The sequence below is a fragment of the Polypterus senegalus genome, chromosome 6 (assembly GCF_016835505.1).
Source record: "Polypterus senegalus isolate Bchr_013 chromosome 6, ASM1683550v1, whole genome shotgun sequence".
In the NCBI taxonomy this organism is placed as follows: Eukaryota; Metazoa; Chordata; class Cladistia; order Polypteriformes; family Polypteridae; genus Polypterus; species Polypterus senegalus.
Genome location: NC_053159.1, coordinates 21,516,296 through 21,530,000, shown reverse-complemented (window position 1 = coordinate 21,530,000; position 13,705 = coordinate 21,516,296). Strand labels below are relative to the sequence as shown.

At 41.2% G+C, this 13,705-nt stretch overlaps 1 protein-coding gene across 1 annotated transcript in view; it reads left to right on the top strand.

The window, feature by feature from the left end:
- The window catches only part of noc2l (NOC2-like nucleolar associated transcriptional repressor), a 103,835-nt gene that overhangs the window by 89,030 nt on the left and 1,100 nt on the right, over positions 1–13,705 (top strand). The window lies entirely within an intron of this gene.

Below are 13,705 nucleotides of genomic sequence, written 5' to 3'. Positions count from 1 at the left end.
TGAATTTGTTTCAAAAGGAATCCCAATGCACCATAAACTTATTCCCTTCTACACTACACCAAGATTTGAGCCTTCTGATCTCCTAAATCTTACCTAAACTGGCGCATAGCACAGGCATAACTTTGGAGAAGACTACCCTGTCAATTCTGCGCCTCTGCCTGGTAGCTAACTCCTTAAATTTGGATTGGAGAACTGACAAGTCAAGTCAAGTTGGGGAGCATGCACTGGTATAGTGCGTTGCCACACCCACTACACAACGAACTGGGATCCCGGTTTGCACCCCCCCAGGCAGACACGCGGTGTAGTCCCACCCCCCGAAATGACCCTCTATCTGCCACAGCCAGATGTTACATGGGCGACAATGAGGATCTTACGAGCTGGATCACCCTGGGGAAAATGTGACACATGGCCGTAGTGCTGTAACTGACGCTCCCTCACAATGCAGCTAATGTGCCTCATTCGGGACTCCATGAACAGCTGTTCATTCGACACAAAGTCAAACCAACGGTACCCAAGGATTTTCCGGAGAGACACAGTACCAAAGAAGTCCAATCTTCATCTCAGGTCACTAGATAGTGCCCATGCCTCGCAACCATATAGCAAGACAGGAAGCACCAGGACTCTAAATACTTGGACCTTTCGCAAAGATTTCGGGAGTTCCACACACCCCTTTCCAATGACCTCATGACCCCCCCCCCATGCTCTCCCAATCTGTCCACTGACTTCATAGGAAGAGTCACCAGAGACATGAATGTCACTGCCAAGGTAAGTAAACCTCTCGACAAGGTTGACACTCTCTCCGCAAGCAGACACACTGCTGATGGCTGTGCCCAAGAGGTCATTAAAAGCCTGGATCTTAGTTTTTATCCAGGACACTCTCAAGCCCAAACACTCAGACTCCTCGCTCAGTCTGAGGCCCCAATCAGAGCATCCATTGACTCCGCGAAAATCACAGCATCGTCAGCAAAGTCAAGATCTGTGAACCTTTCTTCACCAACAGATGCCCCAGCCGCTGGACCCCACAACCTTGCCCAACACCCAATCCATACAAGCATTGAATGGAACTGACAGACTACCCTTATATATGTCATTTGTTCCAATGTGTACAATGACGACTGGATCCACCCCCCACTCAGACCAACAGCCTAGCCACCCTTCCAAGAACATCTCCCATCTGTGCACCTGGTAGGCAACACACTGCGCAAGGCTCATTGTGTCTGGAGCAAACCTGTGCTTCAATTTCAATAATGATCGAGTCCCCAACTATCACCTCTTTCTGGGAACTGTTGTTGATGTGGCTTGTTGGGGCTCCTTACGCCTGCCTTCCAACTCAGAATTTTCAGACACTATCCAGCTGCACAAGCACATGTCAAAGATTTAACACTTCCAATTCTGGGGTTGATGCTTCCGAACAGCATGTACCCTTTACCTTGTGCCTTGTGATCGTGACCCACCTATTTCTACCTCTGTCGTCTTTAACCTCCCCCCATGCCACCTTAGGGGGGTGCACACTATCTCAATGAAGGACACCTGAGCCAGGTCTACCAATTCTCTACTACATTGCAGGCCAGCCAATTCCTCCTTCAGTTCACAATCCAAAAAGTCCAACATCTATTAGGATTTGCATTTAACTCGCCTCATTTTTAAAATTTGAGTTAGGATTACTAAAACTGCCTTAACTATTTTTTTTTATTTTATTAAAATTAAACGATTTAACTTAAATGGTAAAGCTAAAAAAAAAAAAATGATGCCAAAGAAATTAAATTGAAGAACTGCTGCAGTTATTTTCCACCTTCTGGCTCCTAAAGTTCCTGCAATCTTCTCCCCCTTGACTGAATGCTGTTTGTTTTTCTATGGGGTTGATTTTACTTTTCTGTTTCTTCTCCACACTTTGCACTCCTCTTATTCTTTATCTGAATGCTCTCCACTGGCATCATTTGTACACCTTTGTATTAAAGAATTCTAACATTGACGCCCTTTTAACTGCTCTACTTTCCTGACTGCTAGAACTGTCCAGTCTAGAAAAACATGCTTCGTGAATGTCTACTGCTAGTTGATTTCTTACTGTCTTGTCTGCTCCTACAGTCGCTTGTGCCTAATTGGCATATTAACACTGTTCGCCTGCCTGTGTACTGCTGGGTCTTGTTAAATGTATGCATTTTATCACAATCTCTACCTTATAAGCCATTGATTCTCCAGTACTAGCAACTTGTGGTCTTGTACTTTTTTAATGTTTATTCTCCATTTACTTAAAACTAACCAGCATATTTAAAGATGTACAGCAACAGATGTTGGGAAGGTACCAGTCATTTTGCAAATTGTTTGTCTTCGTGCCCTACACGAACACTTTCTTTATCTGCCAATATTTGTATGTCTCTCCAAATACATACGCATATCAGCTTAAGTAAGCAGTTTACCTTCCTTCCTATCCTTAACTTCTTTTTAGTTCTTTCTTTTCTTTCTGTGCTCACTAACACATAAGTCTGTCGTGCTCTATTTACAAATAAATCTTTTCCTTTCTCTGTGGCAGTCCTCTCTTTCTTTTCTCTGTCTTTTAGGTTGCAAAGACAGATATTCATTGATGGTATTAAGAGCAGTCATGGGGCATCCTTGGTAAAGATTTGTAATAGGTTGACATCAGTCATATGATAGTACAGTAAAAATAATATAAAATTAAATTAATATGAAAATCAATGAAAGGTCATTACAATTAGCCTAAAAGCAATGTTTATGATACTTAATTTGCTGCCTATCAATTCCGCAGCTGTCTTAATCACTTTTTTGTAACACCCATTACTTTTCACTCAGTAATGACACCAAAGTTTGATTTAACCTGAGGTGGTCTATCAGTTATTTGATACTTGATGTCTAATATGTTTCTGTAATAATGATGGGTGTGCCTGACCAAATACATAAGCAGCTTTCCCTTTGGAGAACAGAACATAGGCACTATTAGAAGCTGCAAATGGTTTTAAGTATTGACTAAAACTTGGCTGTTGCCATATCAGAGGGAAGAGAGAGAAAAACAACAAATTAGAGCAAATAATACATTGCTATTGTACTATTGATGTATGTCCACTTTTTTATTTTGACTGCAGTCTCTTCATCTTCCATACCATTCCCATTATGTTAGATCACTATTTATTTTTTTACTGGACTTCTCAAACACCTGAGCATATCATAAAAATAACAGACTAAATCACCAAATGCCCAAGTGTTTTTTTTTTTTCCTGGTATCTAAACCAACTTGATGCACAACTATACTTCATACCCTGCAGCCCTCGAGTTAGTCCTCTTCTCTGGGTGTTTTCCACCACCGCTGTGTCTTTTTTTATTATATGGAGGCCAAAACTACTGAGTATATAGTTTTGTTGCTTCCTTATACAATTCAATACCAGAACAGCTTCAGTAAGCTGATTAACCATGGCCTATCTTTCAAAATAATATTCTTGTATGATAAAACAGCGACTCATTAATTATTAAGAGGGTCTTGTTTTCTCTCCTTGGTACTATTCAGTTGCAGTGTGGTTTATCATTTGTGCCTCTCTCAAATGATCTTCTCCTTCCAGCTTCCACATTGCTGTTTAAACTTACTTCAGAAATCCTCATCTGCTACATTAGCATCAACAATCCAAACTAAGAACGAAGCATCTCTTAACTGATATTATGTATTATCCCTTTGCAGTTGATATTTATAGTATGTGTGGTTAACTCAATTAAGAAAACATTTATAGAAAAGGAAATTGCACTTTAGGTGGAGTTGTCATAGTCGTTTACTCTGAGGTGAATGTGCCAAAAAAATCAATATAGTTGCAGAGTAGCAAGTAAGAGTACTTCAACAACAACAACAACAACATTTATTTATATAGCACATTTTCATACAAACAGTAGCTCAAAGTGCTTTACATATTAAAGAATAGAAAAATGAAAGACACAATTATAAAACAAAATAAATTAACATTAACATCGAATAAGAGTAAGGTTCAATGGCCAGGGGGGACAGAAAAAACAAAAAAAACTCCAGACGGCTGGAGAAAAAATAAAATCTGTAGGGATTCCAGACCACGAGACCGCCCAGTCCCCTCTGGGCATTCTACCTAACATAAATGAAACAGTCCTCTTTGGATTTAGGGTTCTCACGGAAGGGCTTGATGATGATGATGGTCACGTAGACTTCTGCCTTTTAATCCGTCCATCATTGTTGGAGCATCATGAAGCTTTGAGTAGGTGGTGGTGGCGGCGCAGGCCACCACCACAAAGAAACAGAAAAGAGAGTAGGGCTCAGTACGGATTTTAGAGCCACCATGAATAGTTATTTTGAGGAAATTGAACATATAGAGTATCAGGATTAAGTTAAATTAAGATTAAAATGAAGTTATAAAAAGGCCATGTTAAAGTAATGTGTTTTCAGCAGTGTTTTAAAGTGCTCTACTGTATCAGCCTGGCGAATTCCTATTGGCAGGCTATTCCAGATTTTGGGTGCATAGCAGCAGAAGGCCGCCTCACCACTTCTTTTAAGTTTTGTTCTTGGAGTTCTAAGGAGACACTCATTTGAGGATCTGAGGTTACGATTTGGAATATAAGGTGTCAGGCATTCCGATATATAAGATGGGGTGAGATTATTTAAGGCTTTATAAACCATAAGCAGAATTTTAAAGTCAATTCTGAGTGACACAGGTGACCAGTGTAGTGACATCAAAACTGGAGAGATGTGTTTGGAGTTTCTTTTCCTAGTTAGGATTCTAGCAGCTGCATTCTGCACTCGTTGCAAACGATTTGTCTTTTTTGGGTAGTCCTGAGAGGAGTGCGTTACAGTAATCTAGTCGACTGAAAACAAACGCGTGAACTGATTTCTCAGCATCTTTCAGTGATATAAGCCGTCTAACTTTACTTATGTTTCTTAAGTGAAAAAATGCTGTCCTAGTGATCTGATTAATATGCGATTTAAAATTCAGATTACAGTCAACAATCACCCCTAAGCTTTTTACCTCCGTCTTGACTATTAATCCTAATGTATCCAGTTTATTTCTAATAGCCTCATTGTATCCATTATTACTGATCACTAAGATTTCAGTTTTCTATTTATTTAACTTGAGAAAATTACTATTCATCCATTCTGAGATACAAGTCAGACATTCTGTTAGTGAATCGATAGAATCAGGGTTGTACTTGTTCTGGGTTTTCTCAAAAAAAGTCCAGCAAAGCATTTTATTGTTGCATGGAAGTGTTTACTTTGCCCTGTTAACTGCTGCACAAAATGTTGTAAAAAAAGGAGCAAATTGAATGTGGCCTATAGTGTTGAGGTGCCAGTTAGCAGTCACCATCTACCATGTTGCATGATTATCGGTTAGAGAAATGTCCGACTGGTATTTCTTTTAGAAAATTATTTTACAAATAAGAGCAGACCATTTCTTTATTGTAAACTTCATCCCTTTCAGTATACCAGCAAGTCTAGTTCAATAATATGACAGAAGAGTGCCACACACTCAACCACCTGTGTACTGTGTACTGGCATTTGGCGAGCTGGCAGCTGTTTGACCTTCCTTTCCAGTTTTTGTAAAATGTATAGAGCTTTGAGATTTTCTGACTTGTAAAGAAAAAGAAAATCCTGATGAACAAGGTAAAAGCTCTTCATCATTTATATTAATTTTGCTTCCAGAAGAAAATCATTGTTTTAATAGAGATTGGGCCTGTGGGTTTGAGTTTATTGCTTTTGTGCCTTTTCCTTAAGGGGTTTACCTGAAAAGACTAAATTAAATTGTATTCACCTTGTGCTGCAGCCCATGTTAAAGGCACCAGAGCATAATTTTATAATTAAGTTGAGGACAAAAAAATTCTAAGTAGGTTCTCATTCAGAAACTATCAGAGGATGTGAGGAAGATCATTTTTATCTTCTAAATAAGCACTCTTGACTTTTTGTGCAGTGTGCATTAAATCGAAGAATCATTCAGTTTACTACTTTTAGGGTTCTTGCCTTTATTATATGATTAATGACAGGCAGCGTCCAAATCCCCTTCAGTACCCTGCATGCCAAGTTTTCCTGCGGCACATCAGTTACAGGTGGCTGGGATAGCAATAGATGTCAAGCTGCAAGTCCCCAAGTGAGGCCCTATGAGCCACATATTGTACAACATTTTTTAAGTTTGTTAATCTTACTTATTTGACAATGAAGAGCGTTTATCTTAATGTGTGATATCATGTTTCTTCACAGTAGCATTTGGAAAAGCAGGTTTGCCAGTTCCCAGAACTGAGGCATAAAATTAGAAAATGTCTGGCTTACATGTTTTTTACATGACTGTCCCATATTAGTTTATTTTATCTGGAATTTCACAGTTGCTCCAGTAAAGGCTGTAGCCAGATTACCGTCACTGTCGATTTAGTCTGGATGATGTCTTTTTACTCTCAAATCTCAGCAACATGCAAGTTGGTTTAATTTGTATCTTATGAACTGGCCTTGGCAAGAGTGAGAGTAGGTATGGGTGGGAGTGCAGGTGTACCAGCAGCAGACTGGCACCCCTTCCTGGGCTTGTGCTGTCAGAATAGGCTCTGCCCTCCTGTAAGCCTGAATTGCATTCAAAAGGTGTTTGTTTTCTTTTTAGTTAATTATGATCTACAATTGTTCTTTATCATTTTGCGTGTCTTGATTTTAGGCTTTCAGGAAAAATTCGATTTACCTAAGAATCGAGATTCTTTTAAGTTTCAAAACTGATTCATGTTTTCCTTTCTGGTTCCAATCAATTTTTCTTTTTTTTAAATAGTGCTACATTAAGATGAAAGCCATCATGTGTGCGCACACACACACACACACACACACACACGTACAGGTCAAGAAAAGACAGCACTTGCTTTAAATGTAAGCATTGAAATGCACATATAGAATACAATTTTTTGTTAGCCTCAGTCTTGTACTCCAAAGTCGTTAGCACCAGGGCTGTGGAGTTGGTAGATAAATCCTTCGACTGCAGAGCCCTCCCTTCTTACTCTTATGCTCCGTCCATACTACTGATTTTTACTTTAAAATCTGTGTTATTAATTGAAAACTATATCTGTCCACACTAGTGCTTTCACATTATTTACAAAAGTATCTCTGGCCACACTACAACAACCCAAAACAGATATGACCGGGCAGGGCACATTGGCAGAACATCCTTGACGTGATAGAACACTGGCAGCCAGGGGATTTATCCCTAAACTGTAGAGACCAGTAAGCCTTTTGCGCGCGTATGCAGCATTCCAACTGATCCTAAAGGCATACAGGTAAACAACACAGCAAACGTCATGGAAAGCAACTCTTCTGTGTCCGCTATGTGATAATATGATTTTCTTCCATTAAGGATAACAAATCATGGAATGACATGTTGTAATAAACAGCATCCAGTCATGGAAGGGTTACGTAATAAGCACAAAGAAATCAGAAGGCAATTAGAGTCTTCATTTTTAAAACTCTACGTTTTCACGAATCCACATTGCAGCAGCGAACTGGCGATTTCAAAAGTATATTTCTCTGGAGAGCAATAGTAATCTCTGTTTTTGATGGTGTGGACAGAAGATGATAAAGGAGGCCCATATCTACGTTTTTAAGTGAAAATGCAGTATTCTGGACGTAGTCTTGGCGTGTGCTAACCGTGTTGCCTCTCAAAACAAACCGGAGATCATGTCATCGGGACTCAGCTGGCTGGCTTCACTGGCTGGCTGCCATTGTCGGGCCAATCTGTTGTCAGAGTTCACAGTCCTTCTGTCCTTGTCTGATGGTATACGTTGGCATATGTTGGCCTTTGAAGCAGCACAACTCATTTATGTGGAATGTATTCGTCCTTATTTCTGTGCTCCTGTTTTTATGAATGAGTTCAGTCTTACTACATGCAAGCAACTTAGATGAGATGAGGCCCTTCAGACTTACTCAGTTTCATTTCTTACTCGTTGGGCTGACGTCACAAGAATATCTACAATATAGTCACAATTTCATAGTCCTTTGGGACTGTATTTAGCATGAATGGCAATATATGGAATAAGTCAAGATTGTCAGGCGTGATCAAAGATAACATTAGTTTTTGTACTAAAGTACTTTTTGGCAAAGATGGCCTCCCACGTTCAGGAGGTTACTGCGTAGTCACGTGTGTCTGTAACGTGTAATGGGATTCTTGTTGCTTTTGTCTTTTATGAAATATGCACCATGCAAGGAGACACTGGCTACTGGACTGTGTTACCTACAATAACCCGGGGTCTCGCTCATGGAGGTTACTGCTGACATTCGCCTCACACAGCCATGGCCAGACTTGATATTTTTAATTGTGCAGGTTTTCTTTATTTTAGGGTCGATTTATATGGTGGGGGTTCCCCTGTGATCCTGAAATTGGATTAAGCGGGTTCATTAAATGGAAGGACGAGCTTTTTTTTTATTTTTATTTTCTGTAAATGTTTTTCCTAATAGTTGTCCCCTCACAGAGTAACATGTGCATGTTAAAAGTGAGTCATGTGTTGATTGCTCCCGCACGTCTGCAGTGTTCCAGAGTTCAAAGCTCACTGTAATCTTTTCTGATAATTAAAAACATTCTGCATTTTTTCGCATGGTCGTTTTGTTGATCACAGCCTCGTTCCAAATGGATTGCAGACCGCCGTAGAGGCAAACTTACAGGACAGAACAGTACGACAGGCCTTTGAACTGTTACCATCTGAAACCTGGGACGTATTCATGATGTGTATCCTTAAGGTTATGTATGAGCTGTGCCATCCATATTGAGGACAAAAGAAGCCTCTGTGGAAGGAGCACATTTTGCCCTGTGGTATGTCATCCTGGAATGAGGGAGTGTTTGTGATATTTCAGATAAAATACAGTAATAATTGACAATTTAAAAAAAGAAATAAGAATCTCTTAAGCTGCAACTTAATGGAAATCTTCTTCATTCCTGGCCTTCAGACATTAAATCCCTCTTTGAAAGTGTTAACTTAAAAAGTGTCCTTACAAAAGGAAAGCATGGACAGCTGACCATGAGGCGTGGTAACCTTGATAAAATATTGACTGTAATTAAAATTATATAACACATTTCTTATCGACTCGAAGCACTTCACAGAGACGGAGGGAGCCCAGCCATCGCCGATGTGCAGCATCCACCCTGCTCCACACTTGTTCTTGCGGGCTCGCCACACATTGGCTATCAGGTGGTAAAGGGGTGAGAGAAATAATTAGCCAGTTAGTGATAGGGGCTGATTAGGAAGCCAGAACAGAAAAGGCCGTGATGGTCAATTTAATCAGGTCACGAGGAAACCCTGCATATGCGGCCACATTAGGGAGAGTGTAGCGGGAGAGTAAGGGTGGCTTATTGACACCTGGCTAACACGGAGTTGAGTATCGAGATCACAGCTGCTCTAGTATCGCTATACTGGCATACTCTGACAGTCCAGCAGTGGGCACCAGTCTCAATCACAGGGTACAGTCAACTGGCCACTTGGCATTAAAGAAGAGTAAAGTTTTACTCCTTGTCAAAAAGTCCTCTTGATGTAAACTTACTTGGCAGTTTTTGCTTTTAGTTCCTTCCAAACATTCCCACTTTGGTACCCGGTATTTTCTTTTCACACATTTTACCATTTCAGCTGTCACACAATGCAGTCTTCAGTGTAGGCAATCGATTCTGAAGCGCTTTCCACTGATTTCCTTCATGAAAAGCATGAATCATCTTTGTGAGGGCTCAGTAGAGTTATGGCCCATTCGCATTACACAATTTTCCACTGCTTTTTAGTCACAGACTTTATTTAATGAATCTTAACAAGTCGGAGGCAGACAGTCGCGGAGTGTGGCATCCCCATCAACAAAGTCTAGGCAGTCTGCAGCTCAAATCAACAAAAAACAAAATCAAACAAACGTCGTGCAGTTCGGAGGAGTAATAAATGTGAGTTTTTTGGATAACACGAGCAGAAGAGAGCCTCGTCTTTCTGATGTTTTTATGTACCACAACAGAATAGAAAAAACAAGACGCCAATTGCACCCTACCTGTAAACCCTCCACCAGGCAGCACGTTATTGGTGGCCAGAAAAAGGGTAGAGCTGGCATACATGGGAAATGTCGAACTGCAGGAGGTCTGCACAGAGTCGTGTAGTTTGTCATCCTCTGTGGTATTTAGTTATATAACTTGACATCCTCAACTGACCAGATCAGCATCTGCAGTTGACATGTTTGATGTTCTTTCTGACCAGAAGTTCTGTTGTGTGACATCAGCTTTTGTTTTGTTATGTCTCATTTCTAAAGTACATTTTTGTAGTAAGAAGTAATAAAGAAGCAATAAAAACCAGTTTATAAAAGGGATCAGCGCGAGTCTGCCATAAACTGCTGCCTGGATGATGACCTGGTGCGATTTTGCTAGTACAGCCTCACTGTGGGCCTCGAAGATTACGCTCAGCGTGCTGTCCTTACACAGAGCAGTAAAACCACCGCCAACACACGTAGGAAGTTGTAACACATTAGCCTTATAATGTTGTAAGCTGTGGCTTTCCCCTCATTCAGAAGATCCAAGTCCCCCTGGGGAAACGGGGGACTGTCTGGGTCAAGGAGTAATCAATTAGGGTCTCACGTCCTCACGCAGGGAGGCTAAAGGAGATTTCTACTCAGTCAGCTAAGGAGGCAGGGCCTCTTGATCATCGTATTACATGGAGCTCACTCTTTCCGTCTGCCCTGCTACCCCATCTCGGGTTGCCAGTCGAGATTTTGTCTGGTGCTCTATTCTTGAATCTACAAAGGACTTGAACCCACACCTGAAGGACACCAACAATGGAGATCTGGTGTAGCTCCAGTTTATGTACTGGGCAGTGTGACGGTCCTCAGGAGAATCCATTTCTTAACCCACCAGTTCGTTGGTGCCGAAGCTGTAAATTCTTTTGTCAGGCTTTGTGTCATTTTGGTCAAAACATCGATGGAGGCGAGCCAAGCAGAATTCTCAATGACAGTCCTAATTAGAACATTGTCTTTTTTTATGAAGAAAATATGAAAAGTAAGTGCATGCCACGAAATGTTATTCCTTTTTTTTTTTAAAAAAACATATGTGGACATTTCAAGATTTGATCTTCATTTAAGCAGATAATGGTGATGGTACTGGAAAAAAAGTGTGATTTTGCAGTAATTTATTTAATGAAAAGTCAATGGTTAGGCCATTTCTGTCGGTAGAAAAAGCATGTCCACCCATGGCTCTGGTCTCAAGTCGATGGAGTGGTGGCTCCCCGAAGTTTGCCGGTTCGAATCCCTGTCACTGCCAAAAGAGATCCTACTCTGCTGGGCCCTTGAGCAAGACCCTTAACCTTCAATTGCTCCAAGGATGCTGTACAATGGCTGACCCTGCGCTCTGATCCCAAGGGGTATGCGAAAAACTAACAAATTCCTAATACGAGAAATCGCGTAAGGCGAAATAAAGAACCTTAAAAAAAAAACTCGCTGTCTCGCTGCTGTTCCCACTCCTCTATGCAGATTGTTGAAGCGGTGTGATGTTTGAGGGGTGTCTTGTGTGCACAGCCCATTTCACGTCTCCCCACAGCATCTCAATGACGCAGCCGTTCCAGAAGCCTCACTTTCTTTCATTTTCAGGAATTCCGTGGTGAATTTACAGGTAGATTTAGGGTCGTAGTCATGTTGCAACATCCACTTTAAGTTGAGCTTCAGTCTTCTGACAGACGGTCTCACATAATCCTCAAGCATTCTTTGGTTCAATAAAGAGTTCAGAACGATTTCTGTGACAGTGAGCTGCCCAGGCCACGATGTACCAACGGAGACCATGTTTTACAGTTGCCATCAGGTTCTTCTGGTCAAGTGCTGTCTACATTTCACCCAACACGTCTTGTAATATTGTGAATAAATAAACTACGTTTATCATATTACTTGATATCATCTACTGTTAAATTCTTTTAATATTTCTATCGCACTATTATATTGTATTGAGGACTACTTGTGTTCTCTTCTGTGTGTTGTACTGTATTGACACCCACTGCACGCCCAACCTACCTGGAAAGGGGTCTCACTTTTTAGGAGTTTTTTCTTGTCGTCTTAGAGAGTCGAGGCTGGGGGGCTGACAAGAGGCAGGGCCTGTTAAAGCCCATTGCAGCATTTCTTGTGTGATTTTGGGATATGCAGAAATAAATTGTATTGTATTGCCTTGTCTGTCCAGAGCACATTGTTCCAGAAGTCCTGGTCTTGTAGGTGTTTACGGACAAACTTCAGTCTTGCCCTGATGTTCTATCCGAAGAGGGACGTTTTCCTCCTGGCACACCTCCAGTGCAGATCTAATTATTGCAGCTGAAATTCTGGGCTTCTCGGCTTCTTTCAGCATCTTCCATTACTCTCACTGGCTAAACTTGCTGGGGTGGCCTAGCCTGAAGAAGCTGGCAGTGTGAAGTATTCTCCACTTGCAGATCTTTTTAAATCCCTTCCCAGGCCTCAAAGAGCTCTTTTGATCTCGACATGCTGATTAGACACGTTTCAACAACAAAGAGCAAATCGAGCTAAATGTCTGAGGTTTCAAACAAGACCTCTTCAGATGAGATCCTCTCAATTGAGGTTCTGATCATTTGCACCCGTGTCTAATCTGGGGTGTCTGAGGCAGTCATAAACGGAGGGGTGGACTTACTTTTTGCGTGGTTGCATTTGTTTAAATTATACAAGGGACAACAAAATGCAAGTGTGATGTTTGTTCAATTACATCGCCTTTAAATGAGGATCAGATCTTAATATGTCCACATGTGCTTTTTAAAAAGAAAAAATATTTCATGGGGTGTCCTGCCATTTTCACGACATTTCATGTTTGTATCTGGTTGGTCGGCTTTTCTTTTTGTACCATCTTCACATCTGCTTTGTGTTCACATTATTCTCCAAGAGTGTTAAATTCCCGTCCCGCAGGGCTGCCACTTTCTTCATCAGTAACCAATGACTGTGTTATCCTTTGTCTTAATTTTAATTAACTTGCTTCAAAGCCCTTAACTGTTTCTTTTTACTTTGACTATCAAATAGAAGTGTGGTGCTAAATTAATATGACTCTCTTTTTGTTTGTCCCGTTGCTGCCTAACTTTAAGGTGCCCTCTGCTGCTGAGATCTGCTTCACCAAATTTACACCTCGAGTGTTCAGCTGCCCTGGAGGGTCACATGGGCTGCTGGGGTCTTGGGCCACTCTTCTCCTGCTAGTCTCTTTATTTTCTCACACCATGCCCATCTGTAAAGTCTCTGCAGACCTCATGCCCGTGTCCTCCCCTCAGAAGTCACTCACCTCTCTGGGCCTTTGATGAGCAAAGACCATGTGGCCATACAAACGTGCGCCAGTTTTTAGAAAAGACACATATGCCCCCCAGCAGTTGGTTTTAAATGCGTGGCTCACCAAGACCAACTTTGGCGACCCCAAGTAACAATTGTGTATTTGTTTACTTTAACACCTGAGCAGCAGAATTGTAAAAATGGAACTTGGAGGTTGCTTTTGGGTGCAATTTACCCCAAAATGTGCCATCTTCAATGTTTTATTTTTCCTGGCCCCAAGGCAGATGCACTTGCTTGGTAAATCCTAAGTGCTTCCAAGTGAAAGAGAGACACTAATAAATATACCGCCGTTCAAGGCCTTGAAGGTACCATGGCGCTGAAACGGTGAGTGGTTTCCTGCTTATCTTTTTCCCCCACACTGAATGTTATGTTTAGAGGTTGGCTTTTCTTATATTGACACACTGACAGTGAGGTGTTCGGTTA